The sequence below is a fragment of the Galeopterus variegatus genome, unplaced genomic scaffold, assembly GCF_000696425.1.
Source record: "Galeopterus variegatus unplaced genomic scaffold, G_variegatus-3.0.2 Scaffold2291, whole genome shotgun sequence".
NCBI classification, from domain to species: domain Eukaryota; kingdom Metazoa; phylum Chordata; class Mammalia; order Dermoptera; family Cynocephalidae; genus Galeopterus; species Galeopterus variegatus.
Genome location: NW_007728402.1, coordinates 269,310 through 287,371, shown reverse-complemented (window position 1 = coordinate 287,371; position 18,062 = coordinate 269,310). Strand labels below are relative to the sequence as shown.

The 18,062-nt window shown below is 41.6% G+C and overlaps 1 pseudogene; it reads left to right on the top strand.

The window, feature by feature from the left end:
- Nucleotides 1-1,626: 1,626 nt before the first annotated feature.
- On the top strand, nucleotides 1,627-3,107 carry LOC103597369 (annotated as a pseudogene).
- Nucleotides 3,108-18,062: the final 14,955 nt, after the last annotated feature.

Here is an 18,062-nt window from a genome sequence, read left to right as displayed (position 1 = left end):
TTCTAGAATACATTATCATTTTTTAAAATCTGCACATTTCCCATTGAAGTTTGAGTGCTTTTTCAAGCAATGAGTTTATCTACAACAATCCCATTATATTTAATCCTGAGAAAAAAAGTAGATATATAATTGTTTGTGTGCAAACATAAAATTCAGTATCATGTTAAAAAAACAAGAATGCTGGGGCCAGCCCGTGGCTCCTTTGGGAGAGCATGGTGCTGATAACACCAAGCCAAGGGTTAAGATCCCCTTACTGGTCATCTTAAAAAAAAAAAAAAATGAGAATGCTTAAATAAACACATGAAATTAAAAACAGAAAAATCCACTGTTTGCAAAATGTTTCAGAGTAATAGAATCATTTTTAAATGATTCACTTACTTTGCAAGAAAACAATATAAATATTAACCTATTGATTTGCCCTGAAAATGTCCAGAAATCTCTATATAACATATGGGACAAAACATACTCCATCAAATTTTAGAAGCAATATTATTGCGATATTTTAATGTCAAGTGTTGCATTTAAAAGAAAATAAAGAATGTAGCTATTATTGCTGTATATCTTCTTACTACATCTTACTCATGATGACAAAGTCCAAGAAAAATTAAAGTAAAAGGACAAGTTGAAGGAAAGGCAAGAAATAACAGTATCCTCACAGTCAATGGCAATTATTTTTTCTCATCTGTACTCTTTCACAACCATAACATTTTGGACACAAGCTGTTTTAAGATTTGTATTTGTTCTCTCTGCGAAGCTCCTAATTTACTGACTATGGATTATACCCAATGATGGCACTCTAATAACTTTACAAAAGGAATCCAATTTGCATATTTTAGCTCTTTAATGCAAATTAGGAGCTTAGCTATTTGAATGTGTGGGTTCAAGTACTGTTTATAAGCCACTAGTGCTTCCAGTCATGATTTTATTTTATTTATTTTTTTTGGTGCATATGAACTATTTAATTATGACTAAAAACAATTTGCAGTACTGTTTGGCTGCTTGCCTCTGTGCCTATTGCCCCAGGAAGGAGAATGGCTAACTAGGACTTCAGCCTTCCCAGCAGACAGACCAGACCAAATGCCCCCCTTCACCCTTCCAATGCCAGGACTGAAGCTGAGCTTGAATTTCTTTAAAGGTTTTATTCTGCACAGAATAGGAGATAGGGGGTTCAGTCCCTCCTGGCAGTCACTTTCCTCATGGCAGCCAGGACACTGCTCAGCTCCTCTCACTTCCTCTTGGCTCAGATGTGTTTCCTCACCCTTTTCTTGGTGAACTTTAGGGCCTGTTTGTCCTTGGAGACCTCAAGCAGCTCAATGGCACAGCATGCGTACAGGGCAAAGCTACATACCTCTTGGATCATGTCCTGCATGAACTGTGTGTTTGGTGAGGCGCCTGAGGTGGTGGCTGTGCCTTGGTTTGTTCACGTTCTTGGTCACCTTTTGGCCCTTGTTGAGGCCCATAGCCATGGGATAGCACAGAGCCATGACTGCTGCTCTTCAATGGCTGCTGTGGCAGAAGGCCTAGTCATGATTTTAAAACCACATTTGCCAATCCCCATTAACCAAAAGAACCACAGAACTATAGTATATATTTGAATACTGGCAATTCTCACTATGTTCAAGCCACATGAACCTCTTAAAGGTGTTCCTGAAATACGGTGAGCTCGTCACTGCACCTCAAGACCTTTGCTTTGTGGTCTGATTTGATGCAAATCATTCAGTCTTGACTCCAATGTGTCGCTTCAAAGAGACCTTCCCAAATCAGCCTCAAAAGAATGCCATTCCTCCATTCCTTTCTGCACATTCAGAGCCAAGATCTTGAACTGGTAGAAGAGATGCTCTGATTGGCTATGAGACTGAAAGTTCTTGTTTTGTTTTGTTTTTTTGTTTTGGCAACTGGTCAGTACCTGGATCCACCCCTTGACCTTGGTGTGATAACACAGTGCTCTAACCAACAGAGTTAACCAGCCAGACCCTTTTTTTTTTTTTTTTGTGGCTTGCCGGATCTGAACCCTTGACCTTGGTGTTATAACACAGTGCCCTAACTGACAAGACAATTTTTTTTTCACCCTTGACCTTGGTGCTACAATACCATGCTCTAACCAGCTGAGCCAACTGGCCAGCGGTTATTGAAATTTTAACTTATAGTAAACAGGACTCTTTTCAAAAGACCAGAAAACCATGGAATTTAGCTAAAATGTCATCTTGTGGGAGGGAGGGAAAATTCAAAAGAACACAGCTAAAAGCAATATCTGGGGAAAAAAAATTACTTTCTGCTGTAAATAAATAAGTAAAATAGGGCTCCCACCTTCTGAGTGGTGGGGAGCCAGGCACCCCTCCACTCACCAGCAGGCATTGCCCAATCCTAGGCAGGGCCCAAGAATCAGCCCGATGGTCAAGTGGCAAGGAGAACCAGGTTCCTGGAGGCTCGGGCCCAGGCCCACCCAGATCTCAAGAGCTCCCCGACTTGGGGCAGCTGCTGGGGAGCTACAGTGCCAGCTGATTCTGCCACAGGCCTACCCCAGGAGGAACCTGGTGCAAGAGGCCAGGGATGCCATTGTGGGCACCTTACAGGCCTGCCATAGCTGTGTTCCCGGCCTTGCCTTGGTGCCCTGGGGCTGCCAGCCACCCTTGCCAGGGACTAAGGCTGAGGGCCCTGAGAGGCAAAGGATGACACCCTCCTGGATCAACAGCTCTGAAAAGGCCCCAAGAGAGGGGAGGCAGAGAAGGCAACAGGGGACAAAGGAGTTCACCTTTGTCATGCCTCATACCTCCAGCACTCCCACTGAACACAGTGTGAGCCTGGCACCACCAAGAGGTCTCTGTCCATCTCCCTTACTCTCATTGCCTTCTCCATCTGGGGTGGCCTAGGGCCCCCCAACAGCCTTTGACCTGCTGAAAAGCATCTGGCTGGTAGCCACACCACTCCCTCCCCGGTCCTGGGAAGTTAGCCCAACTCAGCTCCTGTCTCAGCCGCCATTACCCTTGTTGCCCCGCACCTCTGCCCTGGACTGGAGCCCCAGCCCCCCTGCCCCACTGCCTAGTCTCTCCTAGGTGGTAGCCCAGAGCAGTCTAGAAGCCTGGTCCTTTCCACCCATGAGACCATAATGAGGGGGCTGAGGTTAGGGGTGGGGACAGGTATCTCACATTCCCAGTCACCTTAATAAAGTAGCTTCTTCGCAGTAAAAAAAAAAATATATATTGTTTTCATCATAGTCCTCAATACTAGCAAAAACTATGCAGTGTATTATTTATTTCTCTGTTTGTTTTGCTTTTGGCAGCTGGCCACATTTATTTCTCTAATGTCAGTATTTACCCGTCAGAATACAAGTTCCAAAGACTGAGGACCTTGTCTGTCATATTCACTACTGTATCACTGACACTTAGAATAGTATCCAGCACAGAACAGATACTCAAATACAGCATTTATGGAATGAACCTACCCCTTGTACACAGATCAATTACCACTGATATTACTCACATGTACTCCATGTATCTGACCAAGGTTTTAACCTGAGCTGTACCCTGCTTTGTTTACAGAGCATATCAAACACCTATTTACTCTACCTGCTATAACAAGGCAAAAGCCAGATGGCTTTTAGTGACACAACTGGGTTTACCAGGACCCTAGGCAAAATAATAAAATAAAAACAGGTCTTTATCTCTTTTTTCCACCTTCTCTGTCCACTAGATAGATACCTAGTGTCCTCTTAATACTTTCTAGCAGTCTAAAATTTCCCTCCTCTAATCCACCGATAAATGACTGATCTCCCAAAGTTTATTCTAAACTGTCACTTCCTTTAAGTAGCTTTAATTAACATATATCACCTCCAGATTATGGATACTGCTCAATCATTTATTTTCAGAGAACATGAAAGATTCTCCCATTTACATTCATCACACAGTTTTACAATTACTGATTTAATCCACTATTCCCACTCCCATTCCTACCCATGACCAAATATACACTCCTGAATTCATTTAAATGCAACCATGTCTCTAGGACAGGACATTGGAGTGACAGATGTGGCCTTAAAGTTCATGTCTCTCTTAGATGCCCATTTCAAAAAGGCAATTTCTATAAACCCAATGAAAAATGGACAAGTTGGGTTCTTAATGAGGCTTAAGCATTTATGCTTAAGTAGACATATTGAAAAGAATTATCCAGTTATGTATCTTAATCACATTCAGTGACAATATTCAAATCTTGGAATCACATCCATATTCCTTTCCAAGCATGTTCCTAACTCAGTGCTTTTGCACTGGCTGTTCCCTCTACATGGAACTCTTCTCGTAAATATCCACAGGGCTTGCTCCCTTGCTTCATTCAGGTCTTGCCTCAAATATGATCTTCTCAGAGGGCTTCCCTATGAAAAATAACACCTATCACTCTATCCTTTACTCTGACTGTTTTTCTTCATAGTATTTATCACAAACTGACTTATAGTATACAGTTGAACCCTGAACAACATGGGTTTGAACTATGTGTGAACTTTTTTCAATAAATACATTTGAAAATTTTTTGGAGTTACATGCTGATTTTTAACTGCACGAGGGGTTGGCACCCCTAACCCCCACGTTGTTCAAGGGCAAACTGCATATTTATTTGCTTATACATTAACTGCCTCTCTTCCTCACAAAAATGTAAATTATACAGGGGCAGGAGTTTGTTGGCCTACTTCACCATCATCAAGTTAGAATTTAAAAATGCTAAGAAATAAAATAAAAAACACTAAATTCTTGTTCAATAAAAAAATTAATTTTCCATAGAGTTAAAGATTCTTGTTATGGCTTCAATGAACATGATGTCATTAGCACAAATACCCCTCATCCATGGCCATCCCACAAATCTGATTTTGGATACACATTAAGATAGAAGTAATAGTTTTGTGTAAGAACCAAAAATAGGTAAAGGGCTTGACAATATATCTGCTCACATAGTTTTCAAATATTCCCCATTATCTGTGGAACTTTATTTCAAACCCCCTTGCCTAACATTGAAGGCCTTTCACAATCTGCCCCTGACTTTCCTTTTATTCTGGGCTACTATACTACAACAAAGAGCACCAGCAATATAGAATGTAAGAGCATGCAGTCTTGCTTACACTGCAGCCAAACTGATCCAATCTCCACTACTACCAACTTTTCTCCTAATCGCTACCTACAAAAAGTCTACCCAGGGCCGGCCCGGTGGCGCACTGGATAGTGCGCCGCTTGGGAAGCGTGGCGGTGCTCCCGCCCGAGGGTTCGGATCCCACATACAGACCGGTTCCCGCTCACTGGCTGAGCAAGGCGCGGGAGCAACGCCAAGGGTTGTGATCCCGTTGCCGGTCCCCGGTCCGGTACGGGGGCAACACTGAGGGTTGCGATCCGTTGCCGGACACGGAAAAAGACAAAAAAGACAAAAAAAAAAAAAAAAAAAGTCTACCCATTATTCAAAATCCAGCTCCAATGCTTTCTCCATAACACTTTCCTTGGTCATCCCACCAGAAATTATTTCCTCAGCCTAAGGGACCATACAGCAGTTGGTAACACACATGAAAATTTTGCCTTATAGTAAAGTCATTAGTACCTTTTAATCTCCTTTAGTATATGGTAAACTCCCAAAGAGCATGGACATTGTTTTATATATTTTTGTATTCTTCATGGTCCCCTGCATATAGGTATCTAACAAAATTATTTTATAATGAATAAATTCTACAGATGCTTTGAATCACTGCTTTATATTTCCACCTTTTTTTCCTCTCAAAGGTTAAAAAATTTTCCACTGAGAAAAGTAGTGTGCTTCATATTACACTTTAAAGTTTGGATTCTCTCATGAGTTGACTGTATACTCCACTACTCCCTTCTGTCTCCCTTTCCCTAGATCTAATTAGGAGAGAGAATTAGAGTTAGTTATTAGGGAGAAGACCCCCTCTGGCATACTAGTGAACCAACAAATAACCAGCCAAGTAGGTGTGTGTGTAAGTGAGCAAGAGCTAATTAGTTCTTAGGGAGATGACCCAGCTGGAAAGATCTCAAAGAATTTGAACCATCAAAGGTATCTGAGTAGGAAAGTGATATGATCAGAACTGTGTTTTGGTCCAGAGCTCAGATCAGAGCTTAGAGATAAAAATAGTGAAATCATGGGAGTTAAGACTGTCCCAGAAAAAAAGTACAAAGATAGAAAAGGGCTGAAGATTAAGTCCTGAGAAATAATTAAAATGAGGGAAGGGGAGGGAGGTCAGTGAAAAACACAAGTGATTTGAGAGACAGTAGACCAAGGAGAGAATAATGTCATAAAAACCAAAAGAGGAGCAGAGGAAGTGAGCAACACTTCCAGAAGAGAGGATGAATGTTAGAGAAGAATCTCATTTGCCAATCAGGAGGTTGATAGTGCTCTTAAGACTGACAGCTTCAATCTAATTGGGTGGGAGGGGTGGGGTGAGCCATATCACAGTAAATTAGGAAAAAGGTGAGGAGTTATAAACGCAGCAAGGGGGGGCTGCTTTTCTAAGAACTGTGAGAGTGAATGAAGAGAGAAAAGGGCAAAAGTTTGAGGCAGAAGCAGAGTAAAGGTTAAGTTTATATAGAGACAAATGAACTTTCTTATAGGCATAGAAGTGAGAAAAAAAAGGAAACAAAAAAAATAAGGACATGCTGCAAAGTCCAGGGGAAAAAAAATGAGGACTGAACAAGAACAGGTGGAAGAAGGCAATTTAAGAGGTGGCTTGGAAAAGAGAAGAATACAGGGTAAATTAGAAACGTTTGTGGTACTGACCGAGAAAATTAAGGGCACTTCAAATAGCCAGGTAAAGTAATATGCTAAGAATTAAGACAGGTGAAGCTCAGTCAAAAAAAAAAAAAAAAAAAAAAGTTTTTTTGGGGGGAAAAAAAAAAAAACTTGTTTGCAGTAGGATAATCAAAATAAAGAAAAAATGATTACAAGTAATGTAAAACAGGAAATGAAATTATATCAGATTCCTACAAATGTTCTATGGACACACTTTGTAAGGAAAAACAATAAAGAAAATAGTAGTATGGAAAGGTTTTTGGAGATACCTGTATAAAGTTGATAACTGTACGTATATGACAAAATGAACTACATAAATCTTTGTATACCCAAAAGATTTCCAAGATCCAGCATAGGATAATCAAAATAAAGAAAAAATGATTACAAGTAATGTAAAACAGGAAATGAAATTATATCAGATTCCTACAAATGTTCTATGGACACACTTTGTAAGGAAAAACAATAAAGAAAATAGTAGTATGGAAAGGTTTTTGGAGATACCTGTATAAAGTTGATAACTGTACGTATATGACAAAATGAACTACATAAATCTTTGTATACCCAAAAGATTTCCAAGATCCAGCAACAGTCCAACTTGCTTTAAAAAGGGAATACAATTATTACAATCACGTTCCAACATTTAAAAAAAAAAAGGTGGTGGTTTTTATTGCAAGGGGTTCTCACCTGTAGGTTTCACATTAAGAAAGTTTTGAATTTTATCTTTCAAAACATTTTAGCTATCCCTCTGAACTCTGTGTCATCCACAAATTCAATGAACTTAATTTCATCCAAGTTACTTATAAACAAGGTAAGGACATACTTTCAGCAGGACACTAAAGACCTCTCTTTAGGGTTGATTATAATTTATCACTCTTCAGGTACAGGTGTTTAACTAGTAGTGAATCAAATTCTAATTGTATTCTCACGTAGCACACATTTCTTCGTTTTGACCATAGGACATTATAATTTTGTCAAATATACTCTGGTGAAATCTAATTGCACAATGCCAAAGGTACTTCTGTAATCAAACAGTCTATTAATCCTATCAAAAGAGGAAATGAGGCTAATTTAGCCACTCCCCAGCCAGTCTCTTTCTCTATTTAAGGTACCATCAGCCTTTAATTTAAATGATCCTACAAATTATGTTACAAATTTACCCTGGCAGGGTCTCACTATATTTCTCCCAAACAAGCCTCAGTCTTCCCACTTTATGTTTGGCTACTTTTCAATGTATGACTATAAGTCAAACCTCCCACTACCCAATGAGAAGACAAAAAAAAAAAAGTTTTTCTGACCAACCTGAATACATAAAAGAATCAAATGCCTACTTACAGTGTCCATTATATTACAGTAGTTACACATATTTTAAATCACATACAGTACTATATAAAATAATAATTAGAAATTCTTCTTTTTCCCATAGTCAACATTTCATGAAACAAATCTATTGAAATTTTCCCAGTGTATGTTTGGCATTTGTTTTCATGTTCACAAGAGTGACTGAGTCACTTTCCAGTTCTCTTCAAAGCATTATCACTTTGCTTTTATTTATACAAGTTGCTTGAGTTGCAGCACTTTTTAAATCCTTGTGATCTTTAAGCCCAAGTGTCCATTTTCTATACATTAAGGCAGTTTTTTACATTTTGTAAGTGTATGCTGTTGATGTAGATTCATAATCTCTAAAAGGTAACTAAACTAGCATTGACTGAAGTAGCTTTAGATGTATATCTCCTCCAAACAATCTTTTGTGAGGTTTTGCATAGAGTGGAATAGTGACTTGCTTTTTTCTGAGAGATCATTTTTTGGGGGAAAAGACTTTGCCTTATGTCCAGGTAATCAACAAGTCAAAAATTCACAAAGAATCAGGAACCCAATTATTTCTTAAGCACATTTCAGTTAATAACATAAGATATTGCTTATGTACACACATGGATGCATTAATAGGACTCTTCACAAGTTAAATTTCTTTCTGAACCAATGCATTAGAACTTTGCTATACTATTATAAGAGAGTAAGATGGGTTCCTCAATTCCTGTGAATAAGTTTTCTTTACTGTATTGTGTACTAAGTGCCAAGCACTGTTTTAAGTATTTTACATATACTAACTCATTTAATCTTCACAATGCGCCTACAAAATAGGCGCTGTTGATAAATCCATCTTACTGATGAGGAAATTAGGGCACAGAGAGATTAAGAAACTTGCCCAAAGTTTCGCAAAGTGGCAGAAATTCAGGGAGTCTAGTTCTAGGCCCCTAGCCTTTTAAAAAGATGATATATTACGCCTCTTAGTAAAATATGGTCTTGCTTTTAGAACACAGTCCTATCATTAGGCAATTAATATCGGTGGTCCAAAGACATGATGGTGAGGTTCCAGTATTTTTAATATATTTTCCATTCTGTTACTTTCTACTATTCATCCACACTGCCTGAAGGTATTAAGGATGGGTCGTTCATCCTTTGCATTCATGTTCTCTGAGCTAAGCTAATCACTACCCACTTCAGTAAGTACTTTTAAGAGAAAGGACTGCTACTATAAACACAAGCACAGAACGGAGCAGCTCCACGGCTTCCTCACTCTCCTCCAAACTTTTTAACTGATGGTAGAGAATCTGCTCCTCTAGGCCTACATCTCCCTTGCTATATAAAACTAGCTTTAAATATTTTCTCTGCTAATGTAAACTTTCCTATGCCCTAAAATGATGGTAGCACTTCATCAGTTGTCATCTGGTTCAGTTCTGTAGTGGGAGTAGGGGTTGGGGAGCAGTTTCCTAAGGAAAAAAGGGGAAAATAAGAATTCAAGAATGGGAGAACAGGAGGGAGGAAAGGTGTAGCGTGCAGAAAAGGGAGAAAGGGGGTGGAGTGGGAGGCACTGCTGTCTGAGGTGGAATTTCGTGGAGACAGAATGAGAATAGAAATTGAGCGAGATGGGGGTCGAGTCAACGAAAACTGTTAGGCAGCATTTTCTTGGATTTTCCTTTCATGCGTCTTAGACCCTCGCTTCAGAAGAAACTGAGACCCTAGGAGTACTAACGGCCTAATCAGTCGGGGAACAACAGCACAACCATTCATCATCCGCTCTCGGCCACAGCCGGTTCCTTGAAAGCATCGCTCGCCGCCAGCCCTCTGCCGGGCTTTTCACACACCAGTCAACCGGCGGGAGGGACCACCAGAGCCTCTGGACCCCAAGGCCAGAGACCCGCGTTCCGGGCCTCGGCGGCAGCCACTGCAGCTTCCCTTCCGGTGGACAACCCCTGAACACTCCCACGTTTCGCGGCTGAACCTGAACCCGGCCTTTCCTAAGGAGCTGAACCCGGCGGTCACGTAGTAAAATCCAGACTGGACTGAGGGTCTTACCTTTAACAGATTAGACGTCGCCATGTTCCTTCAACTTAGACTCTCGCGAGACGACGCGAGAATTCGTGGAGCTCCCGGCCAGGCCACAGCGGGAGGCCGGAGTTCCCACCAGGGCCCACAGGCCCACCGGCCCGCACCGGAGGGGTGGTGGGCTCCGGGGTGGCGCGCCGACAGCGCTGACCTCGTCCCAGGCAGCGGAGTTCCCTCACTCTTCCCCACTACATGGTCACCGGAGCTTCTCCACACGAAAGACCTCATGCAAACGCTCAAGCAGGCGGGAACGGCGAATGGTGAGAAGGTAACGGGAGCCGACCTGACTTGGAAAAGGAAGCATCGACTCCACGAGCGTCCCCCACTCCTTTGGATTAGCCTTTGTGGTTGCAACCGCAGCGGCCACCAGCAACGAATTTAGCTCGGCTTAGGCCCAGCAGCTCAGGTTCAGCGACCGCATCACGTGACGCGGCGGGCAGGGGCGCGCTCGGGAGCGAGCGTGGGAGCCTGGAAGCCTCGGTGGGTCCCGCGGCCTCGGAGAGGGCGGGAGCACGCCCTCTGCTGGCGGGACCGATGTTTTCCCTCAACCGCCGTCCCAAATCCGGGGAGTCGCTATCATGGACATGAGCAAGGAAAGCTTGTAACAACTGTTTTCCGTAAGAATTGGCACATAGAAGGCGCCCAGTAAATATTTGTTGAATGATGGAATGCCCAAATGTGTTAATTATTAATATTTCTATTAAAAAGTGCCTGGCGTTTAGACATTCTGTAAAATATTGTTCAGGGAATGAATATTTATCTTAGATTTCCTGAAGTCACATTATCCTAGAAGATCCTACACCATAAGCCCCCAAGTCTTATCCCTTTAGACCACAAACCACTGGCCAAAAGAAAAGAATATAGTTTACATGTAGAACCTACAGGGTACCGAGTATTGTATTACGCATGCTTACAAACAGTATGCATTCATGCATTCGTAATATGTAGGAATGAGTAGGAACTTGGGAGTAAAAGCAGAAAAGAGGGGTGACCCTGTTTAAAGAATCCAAGTAAATAGTTAATAATAATTTGAGCACCTACAAGTATATGTACTAGGCACTGGAAATACAGGATTAAGTAAAACAGGAAAGACTCCTGCCCTCTTGGAGTTTATGGTCTAATAAGGAGGCCAAATATTAAGTATACCCACACGAATCAAATATTACTTAATTGGAGCTGTGATAAATACTGTAAAGGAAAAATACAATGTGTTTAAGAGCATATGATAGGGAGGGGGACTGACATCCTTATCTCCATCCAAGCGAGCCACCAATTCCTTCTAAATGGCGCCTTATGACTAAACCTTATGACTACTTTTGTTGTTGTTTTTGTAGTAGACTTTATGTTTACAGCAGTTTTAGGTTTATGGAAAAATTGAACAGAAAGTAGAGTTGTCATACTACCCCCAAAACATTCTATTCTCCTAACTCACTTGTTCTGGTGACACCACTGCTACAACTCCTTGGCTTCAATGAGTTCTCTGTTCCATTGACCCTACCACTTCCTTGATATCTATCATCCCCACCTATTTTTCTTTCTTATCCAATTTAGACTTGATAGCCTAAACTTATAAAAATGTTAAAATTATTACAATGCTTAAATATTTAATTTATTTTAAAATAGCGAACACTAGCACACAGTACAAAATTCAGTAGATGCTAAAAGGAATACGATAAAAAGTAGGCCTCCTTTTACTCTCTGGGGTGATGCAGTGTTCTATATTGGGACATGGGTTATTCAGGTATATGCATTTGTCAAAACTCAGCCAGTGTACCCTTGAGATTTATGCATTTTATTCAAAAGAAAAAAATAGTAAACAAAATTTGAAATTTAGGGGCCGGCCCGTGGCTCACTCGGTAGAGTGCGGTGCTAATAACACCGCGGCCCCGGGTTCGGATCCCACATAGGGATGGCCGGTTTGCTCGCTGGCTGAGCGTGGTGCTGACAACACCAAGTCAAGGGTTAAGATCCCCTTACCGGTCATCTTTAAAAAAAAAAAAAAATTTGAAATTTAGGGGCCGGCCCGGGGCTCACTCGGTAGAGAGCGGTGCTAATAACACCGCGGCCCCGGGTTCGGATCCCACATAGGGATGGCCGGTTTGCTCGCTGGCTGAGCGTGGTGCTGACAACACCAAGTCAAGGGTTAAGATCCCCTTACCGGTCATCTTTAAAAAAAAAAAAAAAAAAAATTTGAAATTTAGTCAATGACATTCATGCTGAGGAATGTAGGGGTAAGTGAAGTTATATTTACAATTTATTTTGAAATGTATCAAAAAATAACATGGACTGGTGGTTGGATAGAAAGGTTGATAAAGCAAGTACAGTAAAATGTTAATGACAGAATCTAGGTGGTGGATACACTAGTGTTCCCTGTGTAAAATTCTTTCAGCATGTCTTTATGTTTGAAAATTTTCATAATTAAATATTGAGGGAAAATTTTTTAAAAAAGAGCCTCCCTTCCTCCACAGTCCTCAGGACATCCATTCTTCCTTCTTAGAGACAACCACGGTTACAAGTTTCTTGTGAATCCCTAGGATATTTTGTGCATATGTAAGCTTTCAGGTATGTATGCTTTTTTCCTGCCCCCACAAATGATGGCATACTGCTTATACTCTTTAACATCTTTTTTTTTTCACTCAGTAGTATGATATAAATTACTGAAAAATATTTTTGTGCTTATTTTTTTCACTTTTGTATAGAAATTCAAACAATTATTGGCATGCCCCAGTGGAATTATTACTTACAAAATAGGCTCTTGAACTCCATTTTAAACACAATAGCTATAAAGTCAAAGCTTTTGAATTGTAAGAGGCAAATAAACAAAGGTTTTTGCACATATGAAGGGATTATTTAATGTTTAATCAACAAAATATATATAGATTAAAGAATTGGTGAAAAACTAGATGTGGCACCAAGTTTTGGAGAGGGAGGAGGAAAACAGACCCAAGAGATGGAGGAAGATGGTAATTAGGGCTTCCTAGACCTCTGAGTATCACATGGAGAAAAAAAACATCTGACTCAGAAGACTACTATTTTCCTACCTGAATAGGGGGGAAAACTGGAAGAAAAAAAATGTTACTAATGCTTGACCCTTGTTAGTAAGAAATGGGATAATTTTTACTTTTTATTTATTTAAAATCTTTTAGAAGTCATCTGCTCATTTAAACATTTAACATGTTTAAAACTTAAACATCATGTTAAATCATAATACCTTAGAAAATGAAAGTTCTCTATAATTTCCTCTCTCCCCCTTTCTAAGATATCCACTGTTGACGGTTTGCTTTATTTTTCTCATTTGCTTTCTTTGTATACATTAAAGGGTTTATAAAGGAGTCTCTCAAATGTGGTTGTTGTATCACTTATGTCAAAATAACCTGGGATGCTTATTTAAAAATCAAATTTCCAGGCTCCACCCTCTGAAGATTCTGCTTCATAGGTCAGGAGTTAGGTTCCAAATCTGCCTTTTCCCCAAGTATCCCAGGTGATTTTTATGTGTTCTAATGACCAAGAATCCTGTATAGTGCTTAAGAATACAAGGGTACTTCAAAAAGTTCATGGAAAATGGAATTAAAAGATAATACAAATCCTTTCATAAACTTTTTGAAGTCGTATGGGCTTTAGAACCAAACAGGTCCTGCTATTTATAAGCTGTGATAACCTTGGGCATATTATTTAACCCTGCTGGGTCTTAGTTTTCTTATCTGTAAAATTAGGATAAAAATAGCATCTATACCAAGAGTTATTATTGAGGATTTGCTTTAATACTATATGTAAAGCATAGCGTAGTTATGCACGTAAGCACTCAATAAATGTAATAATAATAAGAGCTAACATGTATAATGCTTACTGTATGTCAGGCATGGTTCCATGCATGTTATATAGATTAATACATTTGATGCTGGAATTTAATCCCTCCTTGTGGAGACCTTACGTATCATTTAAACTGGGCATGAGGCAGTCGATGGGCTATTAGAACATTCTCTTTGCTCCTCTTCTCTGATTGAGGTCGGAAGCTGGGTCATTAGCTAACAGTGAGGAATTTGTGAGGTTTAAAAAGAAAGGAGAAAAGGAGAAGATTGGACCTTATCTACAATGATGGGGGAGTGAAGGGACTAAGGAAATATATTATGATTCCCCAGGCAGCCCTAAGTGCCAACCTGAGACTAGTTGTCCTGAATTCTAATTGAGATAACTCAGCATAGCTAAGGAAACTAAGATTCATCAGGGTTAATTCATGTGCCCCAGGTCTCACAGCTCATAAGTGGCAGGACCTGTTTGATTTTTTTTTTTATTGAATCATAATTGATTATACATATTTTTAGGGTTCAACATTGAGATATGTTGATCAAATCAATATTACTAGCATATATATTGTCACATATTGTACTTATTCTTTATGCCCCTTGTCCCATCTCTCCCCATCTCCCTGTCCCTCCCCTCTCCCCCTCTAATTACCCTAGAATTCTTATCTCCTTCTGAAAGAATAATGGTTACTCTGTTGATTTGTTGCCTAGATGATCTGTCCAATGCTGAGAGGTGTGATTAGGTCCCCCAATAGTATCATAGAGCAGATGCTGCTTCTGTCACTCTAGAATGGGCTTTGTGGAAAGAGACATCTCCTTCTTTTCTTTGGCATCTGCTGGAGACTCTCCTTGTGTCAATGCACTCCAGTGGCTGGTGGACCATCTGTGTGGTGGTTGTGGCATCGAGCTGCTTTCATGGCAACTGTGGTTATTGTGGTGGCTGTGGTGGGCCACCCATATGGAGGTGATATTTTTCACATGCTCCTTGGTGCTGGCAGTATGCCTGGTTGTGGGAGGAGGGTCCAGTCCCGGCTTCATGCCTCAGGTCCCCTGGGCAGGCCCTGAAGTTCTGGCAGTGTGCCTGGGCTGGAACTAATTTTTTGTCCTTTGCTGACTTCTAAAATGGGGGAACTTACTGTAGGGGCCAGTACTTGAGCTGTGTGGTTGAGCTAAATTGCTGCTTTGCTGCTGCTTCCCTAGGGAAAGCTTTTTGTGCTGCTCATGTTGTAATGGTTGACTTTATAGGTACTTCCAGCTCTCCAGAGACCTAGTGCACATGGGTTGTGTAGAAACTCTGATCTGGGCCTGAGTCTTTTCATCAAACTGCACCACATGCAATTCTATACTCCTGACCAGTCTCTTCTGAGTGGTCCTACACTGATTGGGGTCAGATCAGCTGTCCTTGCTGTGCCCCAGTGTTCCTCTGGTGGGCCTGTCTTCCCCATCGCCCATGCTGCAAACACTTCCCATGGGATGGGCCATGCGCTGGTTCCTCATGATGACTCACTGGCCTCTGAGTGGCTCCTTTTTTTCAGTTGTTGTGGCTCCTTGCCCCTATGTGGGAACCCTATTAGTGGTCTTGTTGGCCTGGGGGCCAAAAAGACCCTCTTCTCCCCTGTTGCATCCAAGCAACTCCATCTGAAGGGCACAGCTGCAGCTTTTGCTGGCTCCTGCTCCCAGTGCTCAGCAGCTCCAGCCTTAAAGTGACTGCCGCATGAAATGGTTAGAGAGTTTTTTTCCTTCTCTCATTGTGGCTTCTCCTGCCTTCATGCATTCTGCAGGTCTGTCCTCCTCTTCCCCTGAGCTCTAGTGGCCCAAGCTCAGCTGTTGTTGCTTTTTATCATTGTAAATTGGTTGATTTGTGGAAGAGGGTGAAGCCGGGGACTATCTATTCCACCATCTTGACCAGGAGCTTCAGGAGGATCTGTTTGATTCTAATGCCATATTCAGCCACTCAGTTGCAGGCTCTGAATAGGCATTGAACAGGACATAACCAATGATGGCTTTTTGCTGAGGGAGAATGATGGAGGGAGTTGAGCATATATGCATGTAAGTGAGTATGATGATTGACCACTGGATTTAAGTTGAATTAAAAGGGTGAAAGAGAGAAAAGACAGTAGTATCAAAGTGAGAAAAGACAGTAGGATCAAAGTACTGCACATCCAGATGAGGGCCTAAGGATTGCTGGAGTCAAGATACAAGAGGGACCGGGCTGGAAAGATGGGAAGTGGTAGTTGGAAGGTAAAATTGAGCTTAGACTGTTATTGGTGGCAGATATTAGTAATGACAAGGACTAAGCTATGATCAAGGGAGAGAGTAGATAAGGTAGGGTGGAGGACAGACTCACTGGAAAAGAAGAGGTCAGGGAACTAAGGAGCATTCCAGACCCTTTTGGTGTCCCAGTCACATCCCCTTGACCTAATTCTGATTTCAATAGCAGCTAAAGTGAATATTCCATGTAAGCTCAGACTCCACCTAACAGTTTTCCACCCAAAAAGGGCATCTCTCCTTTCTACTCTCACCTCAGGGTCTTCTCTGAAGGCCCAAGAGCTTGCTAGGTTCACAGGCAAGTACAGCAAAGTACAAGGAAGATAATGCTTCACAGAATAACCCTCAGCTAATAGGGTCAGAAGCCAGTGGATAAGTGCCCCAGCCTCTTGTTCTTTGGAAAGCAATTTTGTGGGGCACTCAGGATATTTCCCCAAGGTCTCAGTGGCCTTGAGTCCCCTTTATTCATGGTAGGGGCCTTGATGGAACACGTTTACAGAGGTTTTTCCTCCTTCCCTATCTTACTGCTTCCTGGGTTATCTCCCAAAGAAACCACTTTTACCCCAAAGTCCTTGTTTCAAAGTCCACTTTCAGGAGAAACCTTACTAAAACACCAGGGTATTAGTAATCTCCTACATGGATATCAAAATGACTAAGCATCATGACAGAAGAAGTGTTAGGGAGAATGAATGGAGTCAGGACATGAATTCATCAAGGAGTAAGGTCATATGACCTGGGGGATCAGTACATGACTGTGACAAGGAAGGTTAATGGATGGATAGTCCAATGACACAAGACTCAAAGCTGGGTATTTTTAGGGAAGGATGGAAAATGATCTGGAAGTGGTAGTGGGGAGCAAAGGCCCACACATGAATCCCAGGTCAAGTGATACATTGGCCATCTTATGAAAGAGATGGAGAAAAAGCAGTGATATCAGGTGGGAACCAAGTTTCATTTAGAACAAGAAAGTAAAGGAAGCATAAGAGAAGAGTTTTCAGGGGATTTTACTGCCTGTGCAGAGGCTCAGAGGTTGGGGATAAGGGAGATGGAATCAGAAGGGGGAAAGTGTACCCAGATGAGATGTAATCTAGAGGTAACCTAATGTTAACTAAAAATTATTGGAAGCCATTGTTTTGGACTAAGTTCCTGCACTAGACTCCAATCGACCAGACTAAAAAATCAAAATTAAGGGCCGGCCCGGTGGCGCACTGGATAGTGCACCGCTTGGGAAGCACGGCGGCGCTCCCACCCGAGGGTTCGGATCCCATATACAGACCGGTTCCCGCTCACTGGCTGAGTGAGGCGCGGGAGCAACGCCGAGGGTTGCAATCCCGTTGCCGGTCCCCGGTCTGGTACGGGGGCAACACTGAGGGTTGCGATCCGTTGCCGGACACGGAAAAAGACAAAAAGACAAAAAAAAAAAAAAAAAAAAAAATAAAAATTAAGCCACCCCTGCTAGAGTTCCACATCACCAACCTGAACCTAAACTGAGTTGAGAGACAGCCAATTTCCCAAACAGGCCAGCTTCAATCTTTGATAGGCATGATAATGAAGTTCCCTCTGCTTTCATCCTTACACAAAAGAAGTAATCTGATGTTAAACAATCAGTTATTTATCTATTCTGTCTCCCTGTCCCCTCCTTACAAGGAAAGTAACTTTGAAATGACCAATCTGCTTTTTGTTCTTTGTTTCTGTTTTCTTCAGACCTTTTTTTTTTTTTGTCTTTTTGTCTTTTTCCGTGTCCGGCAACGGATCGCAACCCTCAGTGTTGCCCCCGTACCAGACCGGGGACCGGCAACGGGATTGCAACCCTCGGCGTTGCTCCCGCGCCTCACT